At 36.3% G+C, this 13,190-nt stretch overlaps 1 long non-coding RNA gene across 1 annotated transcript; it reads right to left on the minus strand.

Annotated features, from left to right (window-relative positions):
• Nucleotides 1-601: 601 nt before the first annotated feature.
• Nucleotides 602-7,119, minus strand: LOC307186190. Its single transcript, XR_013828268.1, has 3 exons — nucleotides 6,927-7,119; nucleotides 3,693-3,829; nucleotides 602-770 (listed from the first exon to the last, which is right to left on the minus strand). It is a non-coding gene; the product is annotated as an uncharacterized lncRNA (long non-coding RNA).
• Nucleotides 7,120-13,190: the final 6,071 nt, after the last annotated feature.

The raw sequence follows: 13,190 nt of genomic DNA on the forward strand, positions 1-13,190 counted from the left end.
GTTCATGGCAAGGTTAACAGGCCAAGAGGAAGAGGAGATATGAGAGGAAGAATGGCAAGTAGAGAAGAAGTATCACAGGAGTCACCACTGGGACACCATTGGGAAAGTGAGCCCTTAGCTGGGGTATATACATGGAAATACTGGTATGTGTATGCGATATATGTACGTGGTGATTCTAACATAGAGTTCGTAAGTCAAGGTATTCTTGTATAGACAGGTGACAACAAATGTTTCTAATATTTTCATTTTTCTCTTTTTATACACAACAGAACAGCTCTCAGACACTGATTAGCATTAGGTCACATGGCTTGGACATGGTTGGTATCTTTTGAAATGAGTCTATTTCTTTTGGGCTTAAAACTAAGCCAATTTTAATGGTTGAGGTTTTATATTCAATAGAATTTTTCCTAAAATTATTTGCAAATAATTTATAATTTAATGAAAATATAATTCCATGTGCTTTTTAAACTTGGGAAAAAATTCTCTCTCTCTCTCTCTCTCTCATTTTCAATTATCTATAAATAATAATAATTACACATATGTGTGGACAACAGAGAGAAGCATCAATACTTTTTAACTCTATAGAAAAAACTTTAGAATTATGTAGTCATCTTTTAATAATTTTGTTTTTAATTTACATTGTGTACATATCTGTATGTCATCATGATCAGCATTTGTACTTACCACCATATTGTGAGTTTCCCCAGGACAGGAACTGTGTCTTATTCATCCTTCCGTGACCAGTGCCTCACTCATTCTTGAGTGGTATCCTGAAATGGACAATGCAAGATTTGCAATGAAAGATATATTCAAAAATATTATAGAAGAAAAGAACTGTATCTACTGCCAGTAAGGAAAATGCAGATTAAAATGATGATGAGGTATCACTATATACCTATCAAAATGGCTAAAATAAAGAATACTCAGGAAGATCAGCTCGGTGCTTTGTGATCACCTAGAAGGGTGGGAGAGGGAGGGTTGGAGGGAGACGCAAAAGGGAGGAGATATGGGGATATATGTATATGTATAGCTGATTCACTTCGTTATAAAGCAGAAACTAACACACCATTGTAAAGCAATTATACTCCAATAAAGATGTTTAAAAAAAAAAAAAGAATACTGACAATACCTAGAGGTGACAAGGAGAGTATGGAACTCTCATACCTTACTGGTGGAATTGCAAAATGGTACAGCCCTTGTGGCAAAGGGTTTGGCTGTTCCTTATACATTTAAACATATGCTTCTAATATGACCTCACAATCCTATGCTCATGTATTTCCCTAAAACTCGTGTTCAAACAAAAACCTATACAGGAATATTTGTAGCAACTCTATTCATAACAGCTAAAATGTGGAAATGACCAAAATATCCTTCATGGATGAATGGATAAACAGTGGTATGTCCATAATGGAATACTATTCAGCTGTAAAAAAGCAAACTACCGATCCCTTCAAAACTTTGGATGAATCTCAAAGGCATTATGTGAGTGAAAGAGCCAGTCTCAAAAGAGTACATACTGCATCATTCCATTCATATGACATTTTCAAAATGACAGAACTATATGACAGAGGATAGATCAGTGGTGCTTGGGACTGGGTTAGGAGGAGGGTGTGACTATAAAGCCTTAGCATGAGGTAGATTTTTGGGTTAATGGAACTGCTCTGTATCCTGATTCAGCTAATGACTACACAAATCTATACATATGTTAAAATTCTCAGAGCTCTACACTGAAAATAAAGTTCAATTTTACTGTACATTGATTTAAAAATAATAGTAAGACAACAAAAATGATAAAATTTAAAACAATAAAGAAATGTAAAATGTTTATAACTAGCACTGGAAGTATAAACTAAACACCTCCAACCAGACTTCAACCCCTGGGGGACTGCTTTCTCTGGGAAGATCACAAGTCTTCATATTGCATCTCCTCCAACACAAAACAAACCCAGAAATGTGCCGTGATGGATAATTTTAGTTTCCCCTGGATTTGTGTGTTAGTCTCTGTGAGCAGATGGCTAGGTAATGAGCGCCATTTCTTGTGAATTTCCAATGCTGATCGGCCCCTAATAAAGCCTAATCTAAGAGGCGACTCGTATTACCCTATCGGTAAGTCCCCATGTGTCATTTTTATACTGTGGACTGCCATCTTGTGCAGATCATATTACTTATGGAATTTTTTTCTTACTTGGGATCTAGAGTCTAGACTGTGACGTCTGTATGAATTAACATGTTTCTTTGTGAGCCGTGTGTGCTTGAGCTTGCGTGGTGGCTGTGGTGTGTGCGCATGCGCTGAAGAGCCACAAATTCATCATTCTGCACCTACAACTGTTTTGGGACCCCAGACCTTCACTGAAGTCTGAGACTGCTCCTACATTAGCACTGTGTGACAAAGGCATAAAAACACAAGAGTGGCAGCAAGGGAATGCGTGGACCACTCCACACCCACCCTTGCGTGGAAGCCACATAGGGAACGAGTTGCAGGATGGCCAGGTGGTCCATGGTGACAAGGTGAGTAGAGCCAGAACCATCGACAGCTGTCAGTCGCTGCTTCCAAGAGCTGACCAGAGACACTCTTTCATTCCTAAAACACACAGAGCGGCATTTCTCAAGGGGCTGTCTACAGACCTGGGGACTTACACTTTAGCTGAAGATTCCTAGGCCTTACTTCAGACATGCTGAATCAGAATACCTGGGGGTGGAACCCAGAAATCTGCCTTTCAAAAATATAGCTCCCAGGCAATTCTCACACAGCATAAATCTTGAGTTTTTATCCTCAAGGTGACCCTTGACAGTGAGTGCATAGGCTGACCCTTGGCCATCTCTTCCTCCTTCTCCTCTTTCTCTTTTTCCTCCTTTCTTCTTCTCCCCCTCCTTATTATTATTGTGATTATTATTACCACTGTTATCTTTACGGGAGGAATGAGAAGGGTGGGGTTTTTTCTGCCACAGGCTAATTTACTTATGAGTCAAACATTTTAAAAGAACTATAAAAAGTGATATTGCCCAGGACCCTCCCTGTACTCTAATTAGGGATAAAAAATTACTGTACTGCAGGCCCCCCAAAGAGAACACCATCTCATTCATTAGAGATGCTGCCACCATGGAAGCATCACTTATCTCTAGAGTCACAAAGAAGGTTTCTCTCCCGGTGAAGGAGGTGCACATTGGTTATGTGAACCAATAAATGTATCTGTCAGTAAGAAGAGCAGTAAGGATTCACTTTACATGTATTTTTGTGTGCAGTCATTTTCAAAAATTGGCTCATGCCTCACGTATATTGTTATAATACATGAATATTTCATAAGCTGGAACATTTCCCAAATATTTTGGATTCGTATTATCACTTTTTTTAACTTTCAAAACCCACCTTCACTCTTCTGAGTGACTCAGGTTATAAACTTCAACAATATTCATGGTAGTTTTACTACAGTTTTTTAATTTGATGTTTTATGCTTTTTGTTTTATTTATTTATTTTTCAGGTGTTCTTTATTTTTTCTTTAGTTTAAATTTTTTTTTTCTTTTTTTTTTAACATCCTTATTGGAGTATAATTGCTTTACAACGGTATGTTAGTTTCTGCTTTATAACAAAGTGAATCAGCTATACATACCTCCTAGAGATATGCTTTTTAATGGTTAAAATGTACCCTTGGTCTTGACAGGGGAAAAGTAATAAAAATATGAAACAACTGACCTCAGACAGGAAGGAAAAGTGTATCTCTTCTAAATGTGCAGGAGTTTCCTAAGTCAATTTTGAAATTCTTCATTACTACAATCTGCTCTATTTATAGAAATATGAATCATCCATTTGTGTTCAGTTCTCTTAGAAACCTAGAGCATGAGAGAAAGCTTTTCAAAATCACTTTGGAGGAAATTTTTTTTACTTTAATATTCTTATATGTTTAAAACCTATTGGGATAGAGACTTCGTTTAGAGACATTTGTTTGACTTTGAAATTACATCCTTATGTGTTAGAATTTTGACATATTTGTTGACCACCTCTTATGCACTCCATAAAAAATAGTGAGTGGATAATATTTTTTACACAATTAAAAAAAATTCTGCATATATAAAAAGCCAGACACTGAACATAAAATAACGCTCCTTATAACACCCTAACTTTCTACTTATCCCCATTTTACAGATAGAAATACTGATGTTCAAAGCCAGTATTTGAAGTTAAACAACTTGCCTAAACTCCCATAACCAGGGAGGGAAGCAGCTGGACCACAAGCTGAGGTCTGCATGACCCCAAAGCCTTTATTCTTCCCAATGTGCCAAGGACTGCTCGACTACAGGTAAAATAATGCTGAAGCAAACAGGTCTATTCCATGGCAAATTCGCTTCAATGCATCATTTTGAAACAAATGTCCAAAGCTTTAAAATAATTTTTAAAATTTGATAAGTATTACTCTATCACGGTAATTGAAGAAATGATGGAAATACCGCTTACTGTCTTTTATGGATATCACTCTGGAGAAAAAGTAAAGAATAAAAAAGCACAAGTAGTCTCTTCCTTAGGCTTTCTTAAGTTCTTTTAAAAATGCCCTCTAATTTACATAATATTTTCTATTTTTTGAAATATAAGAACATAATTTTAATAAATATTTTATAAATTTAAGAATTTCAGCATTAAATTTTATACCTAAGAGCAGAAATAATCTGGAAGAGTATGACCTGTCTGAACACTGACAATTACTCTGACTTTTTGACCTTTTGAAATTGTTTTATTAGTAATTATTGCAATGCCACTTCTAATAACAAAAATGATGGATCTGGGGACAGTTTTGTTTTAACATAGTTTTGTCATATATCTTATCATATGTTTTTAAATTATAAGGTCATTTTCAGAAGATAAAGCACACACACTGTGGCTTTCACAGTGGATCCCTTCCTCTGTAAGGGACCTTATGATTAAACTTGAGGAAGGTGGGGTCCACCTGGATGTAACTCTTGGGTCTCAGTCTTGGAGACAGTGAAGATACTCTCCCTACTTAATTCCTTTCCTCCTCAGGTCAAGGCAACACAGAGATAGGCAACACTTGAGACTTCAGCGTATCTATTTGCTGTCCAAAGTCCTTCCTAGTTCTAAAAAATCTGTAATGTTTTGATTTTATTTACAAATTTCTAATCACGTTTGTATACTTTTAAAGTAGTAGATTAAATAACTAAAAGGTGGCTACACAGCAAGTGTGTGGTGGCGTTGGAATTTTCACCCAAGTTTGTCCAATTGCAAAGTCTGTTCACTTCAGGGGAGATTCTCTGCTTTTGTGATTACTTCCAGTCCTTGCATGCTATGATTTTACTAAATCCAGGGAATATTTTGAATTTGTCATTTTTATCTAATAAATTCCTGATGTCAGCTTGTTGTCTATGATTTGCCTCTTTCTCTGAAATGCCAAGTGATGAAAAATAATCAGTCAAGGTTCCAGACTCAATAACCAACTTTTAAAGCATATTAAATAATAAAATAATTTACATGAGCTGAGGACAGAGAGTGGGAAAAGGCAGAAATACTATAAAATTTGTTTAAAGCACCAACTGCTTTCATTTCAACCCAGAAATGTTGGGTTTTAAATCATGGTATAACTCTTTGGTCCGTTTAGGCTTTAGTTGGTTAGTTTGTTGGGTTTTTTTTTTTTTTTAATTTTATTTCACTTGTTTATTTATTTATTTTACAAAAAGTAGAATTGATAAGTTCTTCCCAGAGGTAGGCTTTTGTCAAAAGGCTATATAAAAATCATATCCTTATATTTTTAAACTGGTTTTGTATCTTTTCAGTTCTTTAGACTCCAAAGTTTAAGAGATCTAAAAGCAAAATTATTTATTTCCAATGGAGGGTGAATTCTTGCAATAGAAAAAAGAATGCATTCCGCTGAGATATGTAATACAGGAAAGAGAGAGGTTATGGGGACAGCTCAGACTGGGGCGGCACACGGCTGATGATATGGTAACCAACTTCAAAATGGAGTCCGTCAACCAGGTTGCTTCTGGCCGAGGCAGTTTAACATTGTTTTTTAGCTAGAAAATCCAAACAATATGTCTCAATAAATCTATGAATGTCACCAGTTTCAAAAATTTTTTTAAACACTGTGTTCTGGTGTTCATTTCTCTTTTACTATCTGTGTTTATGTCTCATTAGGCTTTACAGGAAATCTGCTACTTGTTTATATTGCTGTGCCTTAGGAAAAGACAGAGACAACATCTTTTCTAAAACAATTTCACATTTTTAAGTCTCATAACTCCCTAAAAATTACCTTTGTAAATATTTTTAAAAGTTCCGTCACTTCAAAAGAATAGTCATTAACCTAATTTGAATCTCTTTTAAAAAATCTAATTGAAAGAACCAAAGCCATATTGGAGAGTTTCACTTAATTTCATAATAATTTCGGAAAACATTCTATGCTTGTTTCTGGAGAAAACTATAGCAGAATTCCAGCAGAAATAAAGTGAAATCAAGGGCAAGTAATTTTTCTGATTAATTAGATACTTATTAAAGCATCTTTCATCTAAGATATTGCCCTCTCTTTCTGTGATACAGATGTTTCTTTTTTTCTAATAACTTCCTATTATCTTCCTAGTTTGCTTCTACTTGGATCTGGTCATTTTAGCCTATCACCAAACCTAATAAACAGCCGTATTCAACATGTGTATATGTGTTTTTCTGTGTTTATGTGCTTTTCTTTGTTTACGCATTCACATCCTTTTTTCACTTTTTCTTTATTTACTGCTGTTTGTCCTCTTTTCATGTATTTTATACTCTGTGAAGAAAAGGGACTTCATCTTTCCTTGACCTTAAAAATTTCAGCTTAAAAACTTGTCTATATATGGTGTTCTCTACATCCCTTGCTGATTGATTTAAAAAGAAAAAAAAAAATACTCCATATTCTTCAACTAGCAGAAGTCAAGCAAGGAAAAGGCCACCCACCTTATCACAAGAAACTTTACCATCACCTTTAATCACTTGGTAACATCCTTACTTTTTCCTTGCTAGGTTAATGTTGGAGTAGTCTTCCAAGCAAGAAGTCACAGTAACTATTACAGGTGCAAGCTATTTTAAAGCAAATATAAATTAAAAGACAGAATTACATTTAAAATCCATAAGAATTCTAATTTCACATACATACACACACAATGTGTTGTCAGTCATGCGTGCACACACATACACACACACACAATGTGTTGTCAGTCACGCAAGCTTATGTAATATAAATCCTGCTAAAACTCAGCTAGTTTTGTTCTCTTTAAGATGACTAATGTGTTAGCAATATAATAGAGGGATCTTGTGCCACGTAAACCAAGAATTTAGAATGCAAACCCTTGGACCCACAGGATAGGTTTGTTTTATCTGAGCTTGGAAGAAAAGGACCTATGAAAACAAACCAGTTTGCTTCCAATCCAAATTATCAACTGGAGAGATTCTTCAACAGAATACCAGAAACAGATGTGAATGTCTTTTCTCCATGACTGCAGGCCAGTAAACGATTTCTTGCCATTTTATCCTTTTATGATAAAACCTCAAGCTCCCATCCACACCAGGAAAGCGGAAAACCCCAGAAGAAATATGATACCATTTGGCTCAACATTGTTTTTCATCTTCCCTGTAGATACTGGATGCGTTACCAGGTCTCTTGACTGTGGATTTTACACGGACAGTGTTTTTAAGATATTGCCTCATTAGGACATATTTTCTTCAGTCTGCAAGAGGAACTTGGTTCCTGAGTTTTGGAGAATTAACACATTAAGCATCTTCCCACTTTTAAAAGAGAGTGGGCTCATGTAGTAATGAAGTGATGTACAAAAATGACAGAATTTTCTTTTGAGAGTGATTTGTTATTCTGGAGTCTATATTTTCCAGGAAGAGCAAATGTGCTAACTTCTGAATCTTTGGAAGCATGAGTACAAATTTGGCCTGTAGTAAGCAACAAGCAACAATGTTTGTCACGGTCTCAAACTATTCTCTGGGTTTCTACATCATCATACCCCACGCACAACTCAACACCAGTAACACAACTGGAAACAGCTGCTGGACAAAAATCCCAGATTTGGGAGAAGAGGACAGCCAAATACTCTCAATATCTCACTATTAGAAAATGAAAACTTATTGCTGGTGTTCAAAAGCAAAGTCAGGAAACTATTTGAGATTCACATAGATTATGAGAAGCTAACCAAAGGGTTCTAGAATTCTTTAGAGAAATCTGGATTTTTTTTTTTTACTGCACTGTTACTTACATTTACAAATATCTGCTCACTTGGGTGGGCCCCTCTCTGAAGCTAAATTTGTGGAGGCATAGGTCAAAAAACACATAGGTCGTGGGTTTCAAAATGGTGCAAAATGTCGTAGGTCCTTATGAACTTAAACACAGCCACAGATGTCCTGGAAGATGGAAAAGGGTTGTTAAAACACCAGAGGATAGAATGGTCACAGTTTAAAGTTACATGGAATCATTTCCAGCAACCGTATTGTCTTGTTTTTAGCAACCCACTTCCCCCTGCATCTTCCATCCTTAAAAAAAAAGAAAAAAAAAATTAAAATCTTTGGATAATGGATGGAGGACAATTAAATATTAAACCTAAAATCATTTCTTGAGAGTATTTTTTTAAGTCTGTTGTTTGCCTTAGGTACGAAGTTCATCATCTTACATAAGAGCAAGTGTATGTGGATGGACCAAGGGTGTGTATAGGACCAAGGGTAAAGTAGAAAAGAGTGCAAACTTGGCAAATAGTTTCACGCAAAGGAATACACCAAAAACCATCTTTAGTAAGATATAAAAGTGATCAGCTATTGTACCTGAGGGAGAAACTACGAGCAGAGGTGCGGCAAGGTCGTAGGGGAAAATGGTGGCAAGGTGACCCCATAGGCACCCACACTCGCATGCCAAGTTCCTCCTGGTTAGGTTGACTGCAGGGTTGGACAGCAGCATCCTCTTTTCTGTGGACACAGCTTGGCTTGGAATCTGACTGGAAGCACAGAGCAAAGTCACACGGTATCAACATCTCTCCCCTGGCATGGGCAAAGTAGAGAGAAACAGAGATACAGAGTAACTAACTGCAGGATTTAGTCCGTCAAAGGGCCTCCCACCAAATTCCTGTTGCTCCATGGCAAGCCCAAAGGCAAGAATGACCCGGGCCCCAAACAGACTGGTGTGGAAGCCTGAGATGCAAAGGGAAGGGACAAAGCAGGTTGGTGATCCCGGACTGAAATTGAATAGCGGACACGTGGCTCCTGGCATCCCGGCAAAATCTGATCATAAAATCTAAGGAATTTTAGAGCTACAGGAATGGAAAACACTTAGTCTTGTCTTCTAATTTTTTGCTCAAGGTTACTCACTGGAGAAAAGGGCAGAGACCAGATCCAGAATCTAGTCTCCATCTCCAAGTTCAGAGCTGTTTCCCCCGCCCTGTCCTGCTTGTGTAAGTTAATGGACATTGAATGGGTCAAGCCAATGGCGGTCCTGGCCAAGCCTCTGGCTAGTGCAAGATGGCTCTGAGCTTTGAAGTTTCAAGTAAGTGGGGGGCCCACAGCCCTAAAGGTCTCATCTGCTTATTTTGGTTTTCGTTGGGTGTACTGGATTGTGACTGTTTTCCATAGCTTTATGAAGCTGATAAAAATTGTAGTTTAAGAAAGAAAAATGCATAAAGAATGCTGAGGAAAGGAAAAACCATACCACAAAAATGGTTTCACAAAAATTAGTTTGCTGACGGTGCATTTGCTACTATAAAGCCTACTATAAAGTGATGACTGAATGTAACATTTCCCCAAGTATTCTATGAAAATTCCCATCTATTCCACGTGGATGATCAGGGAAAACTTCTCTTGGGTAGCTGTGTACCCCTAAAGTACAAGGAAAATAAAAAGAAGCTTAAATTATCTGTCTTCTAAATTAGGTAAGTCAAAGAATGATAGGTGTAGAAGAATCCTAAAACTCTTCCCTATACTATAATGAAGTTTTCACTAGAAGGAGGCAAAGTAAAGAAATGTATTAGGTTTTTGCAAAAAGCTAAGTTTTTCCTAATTTCAAACATCTTATTTCCAGGCAGCAAAATGTTATTTCATTTAGGAAATATGGAAGGTAATAGATAGTAGACTTATTTTTACTGCTATACTCAGCAAAATAAAACACTAACATTTCCATTTAGTAGTAATGTAACATCTCTGACTTTCAATTTCCTTATTTATAAGGGCAATAATAATCATTTTCCTATCATCCTTTCACAAGTTTTGTGAGGATCAATTAAAATAATGAATATAAGAGTAATGTAAATGAATTTATGTATTTAACTACTTAATATAAACTTGTCAATTATCTTTATTATTATGGCGACCAATTAACCGTGTACTATAAGCAAGGGGAAGCAATGTAAACTTTCTAGTTGAGATGATGAATAGAAATTTATTCTATGGTATAGAATAGATTTAACTCCATTGTGGGGATAAATGCTGCTGGGCATTTTTAGTTAAAGGTCATCTGGAAAAGTTTCATGGAGACTATGCATTCTGGGAATGTTTTGGATTTGTCTATAGAGGTGGGGGGGTTGCTTTTCCACTGAGAGAAACTCAAGTGTAAAGAAAAAGAGATTGAAATAAGCAAACTTATAGTGAGGGGATGGTGAAGGACTGGTCCAGTTGAAGGGGGAAGTTCAAATTCAGGAGAGAGAAGTGGAAGATAAATTTCAGCGCATTCACTGAAGCCAAATGATGATGGGCAATGAAATCCAAACCTGGGCATTGGTACCTGCCTCGAAAAACAATAAGGGGTCATTGACAGTTCTAATGTTGGAGGGGAAAGAAGTGGCATGTAGAAAGTGATGTACATAATTATCATATAGGACACGGAGTCTCCTAAATTGAGTGTAGATGAAGAACCCGTGGAGAGCTCAAGAGGTCTCATCTTTAGAAGATAGGATGAGAAATATATACAGCAAAAGTGTCTACTAAGGATCTAAGAATTAACTGACCTAGGAATACAATGGGAGGAAAGAATTCAAAAAGGGCTTAGACCAGAGTTTAAATTATATAAGAATTTTTTTTTTAAGTCACTAGAACTTCCACAGCTATTTCAAGATACAAACTCTATGCCCAGTCCTCAAACAAAAGCCAAACCAACAAACTCTTGATATTTGACTTGTTTGGTGTATTTTTCCAATAAATATGTTCTCCAAAATACCATTTATTTACTCAGATAAACGAATATATAAATATTGCTAGAATCTTCCTTACTAGAAGAGGATTTAGAAAAGACACAATGAAAAACTACACTTTTATTTTCCTGTCTTTTCATCTCATTGACTTCTTTAACTTTTTATTTTTATTTTTTTTTGCGGTACGCGGGCCTCTCACTGTTGTGGCCTCTCCCGTTGCAGAGCACAGGCTCTGGACAGCGCAGGCTCAGCGGCCATGGCTCACGGGCCCAGCCGCTCCGCGGCATGTGGGATCTTCCCGGACTGGGGCACGAACCCGTGTCCCCTGCATCGGCAGGCGGACTCTCAACCACTGCGTCACCAGGGAAGCCCTAACTTTCAAATAATGAGAAATAGCAGGTACACCAGCAAAAGCACCAAGTTGGAAGGCAAAATATCTAAGTTCCTGTCCTAGTTCTGCCACTAATTAGCTGAGAGGGAAAATCATTTAATCTCTCCATGCTAGTTTCCTCCTTTTTAAAATTATAAGGTTAAACAAGTTAAACTCTAAAGTTTATTTTTAAATTATGGGGTTAAACAAGTTAACCTCTGAGATTTTTTTTTCCAGCTTTAACATTCCCTGATTGTAATTTCTTAGTCCTGTGACATTGGAGAATGCCCATTTGCCTGGTAAAGGCAGTCATAGATAAAAGTACTTTGGGAAAAAAGAAATGAAGCTGTCTATAAAACTTTGGAAAACAGGGTCTGTTTTTTCACTTTAGTATAAAACTATTTTTACAGGTTGGTTTCAAGATTATTCAGGAGATGAAACCCATGGAATTGTCTACTCTCAATAAAATAAAGTACTACATTTCATTTGAATCTATGGAGTAAAATGCTGAAGGAAAGAAAGAATATTTAAAATAAGATAAAGTACAACATATAACCCCTCACCTCTGTGAAACCTATAGAGCCCTTGTTTCCATAAACTATGTTTAGAGAATATTTTTCTATTAAGGATATATACATATAAGCATGAGTGTGCACATATATACACGTGTGCAGAAACTGAACACATACCAATCAATGTGTGTGTGTGTGTGTGTGTGTGAGAGAGAAAGCATGATACGCACATATTATAGAAAATGAAGTTGAATAGAATACCCTTTATTCTTTGGAGACATGAGGCCCAACTAACTACTGAATAAAGAGAGAATTATGTTCACTAATAGGTTTCATTCTACTCAGAAAGGTAAAGTCAGTTGTTTGCATACTGAAGGTATTACAGTTTCCTTGGGAAATTGTTCTCAGAGCACGACCTAATCTAAGATTCAGGGATTACAGTTGATAACAATTTGAGTTAAAAGATGTCCTTCTGTTGTTATTTCAGTGGTTCTTGTGGTGGTTATTTTAAAAAATAAACATGACACTAAAATGTTTAACCTAGAACCATAGTTTATAGGAACTGAAAAATAAATATCTAAACAAATTTATCACATTACTTTCAAGACATTGGATACAGTTCTGGGCTGTGCAATTTTTTTTAATTCATTTATTTTTTAATTAATTTTTATTGGAGTATAGTTGATTTACAATGTTATGTTAGTTTAGGTATACAGCAAAGTGAATCAGTTATACATACACATATAACCACACTTTTTTTAGATTATTTTCCCATGTAGGCCATTACAGAGTATTGAGTAGAGTTCCCTGTACTACACAGTAGGTGCTTATTAGTTATCTATTTTATTTGTAGTAGTGTATATATGTCAATCCCAATCTCCCAGTTTATTCCTCCCACCCCTTTAACCCCTGGTAACCATAAGTTTGTTTTCTACATCTGTAACTCTATTTCTGTTTTGTAGATAAGTTCATTTGCACTCTTCTTTTAGATTCCACATATAAGCGATATCATATGATATTTGTCTTTCTCTGTCTGGCTTACTTCACTCAGTATTACAATCTCTAAATCCATCCATGTTGCTGCAAATGGCATTATTTTGTTCTTTTTTATGGCTGGCTAATGTTCCATTGTATATATGTACTACATTTTCTTTATCCATTCCTCTGT

The sequence above is a fragment of the Stenella coeruleoalba genome (assembly GCF_951394435.1).
Source record: "Stenella coeruleoalba genome assembly, chromosome: 4".
NCBI lineage: Eukaryota > Metazoa > Chordata > Mammalia > Artiodactyla > Delphinidae > Stenella > Stenella coeruleoalba.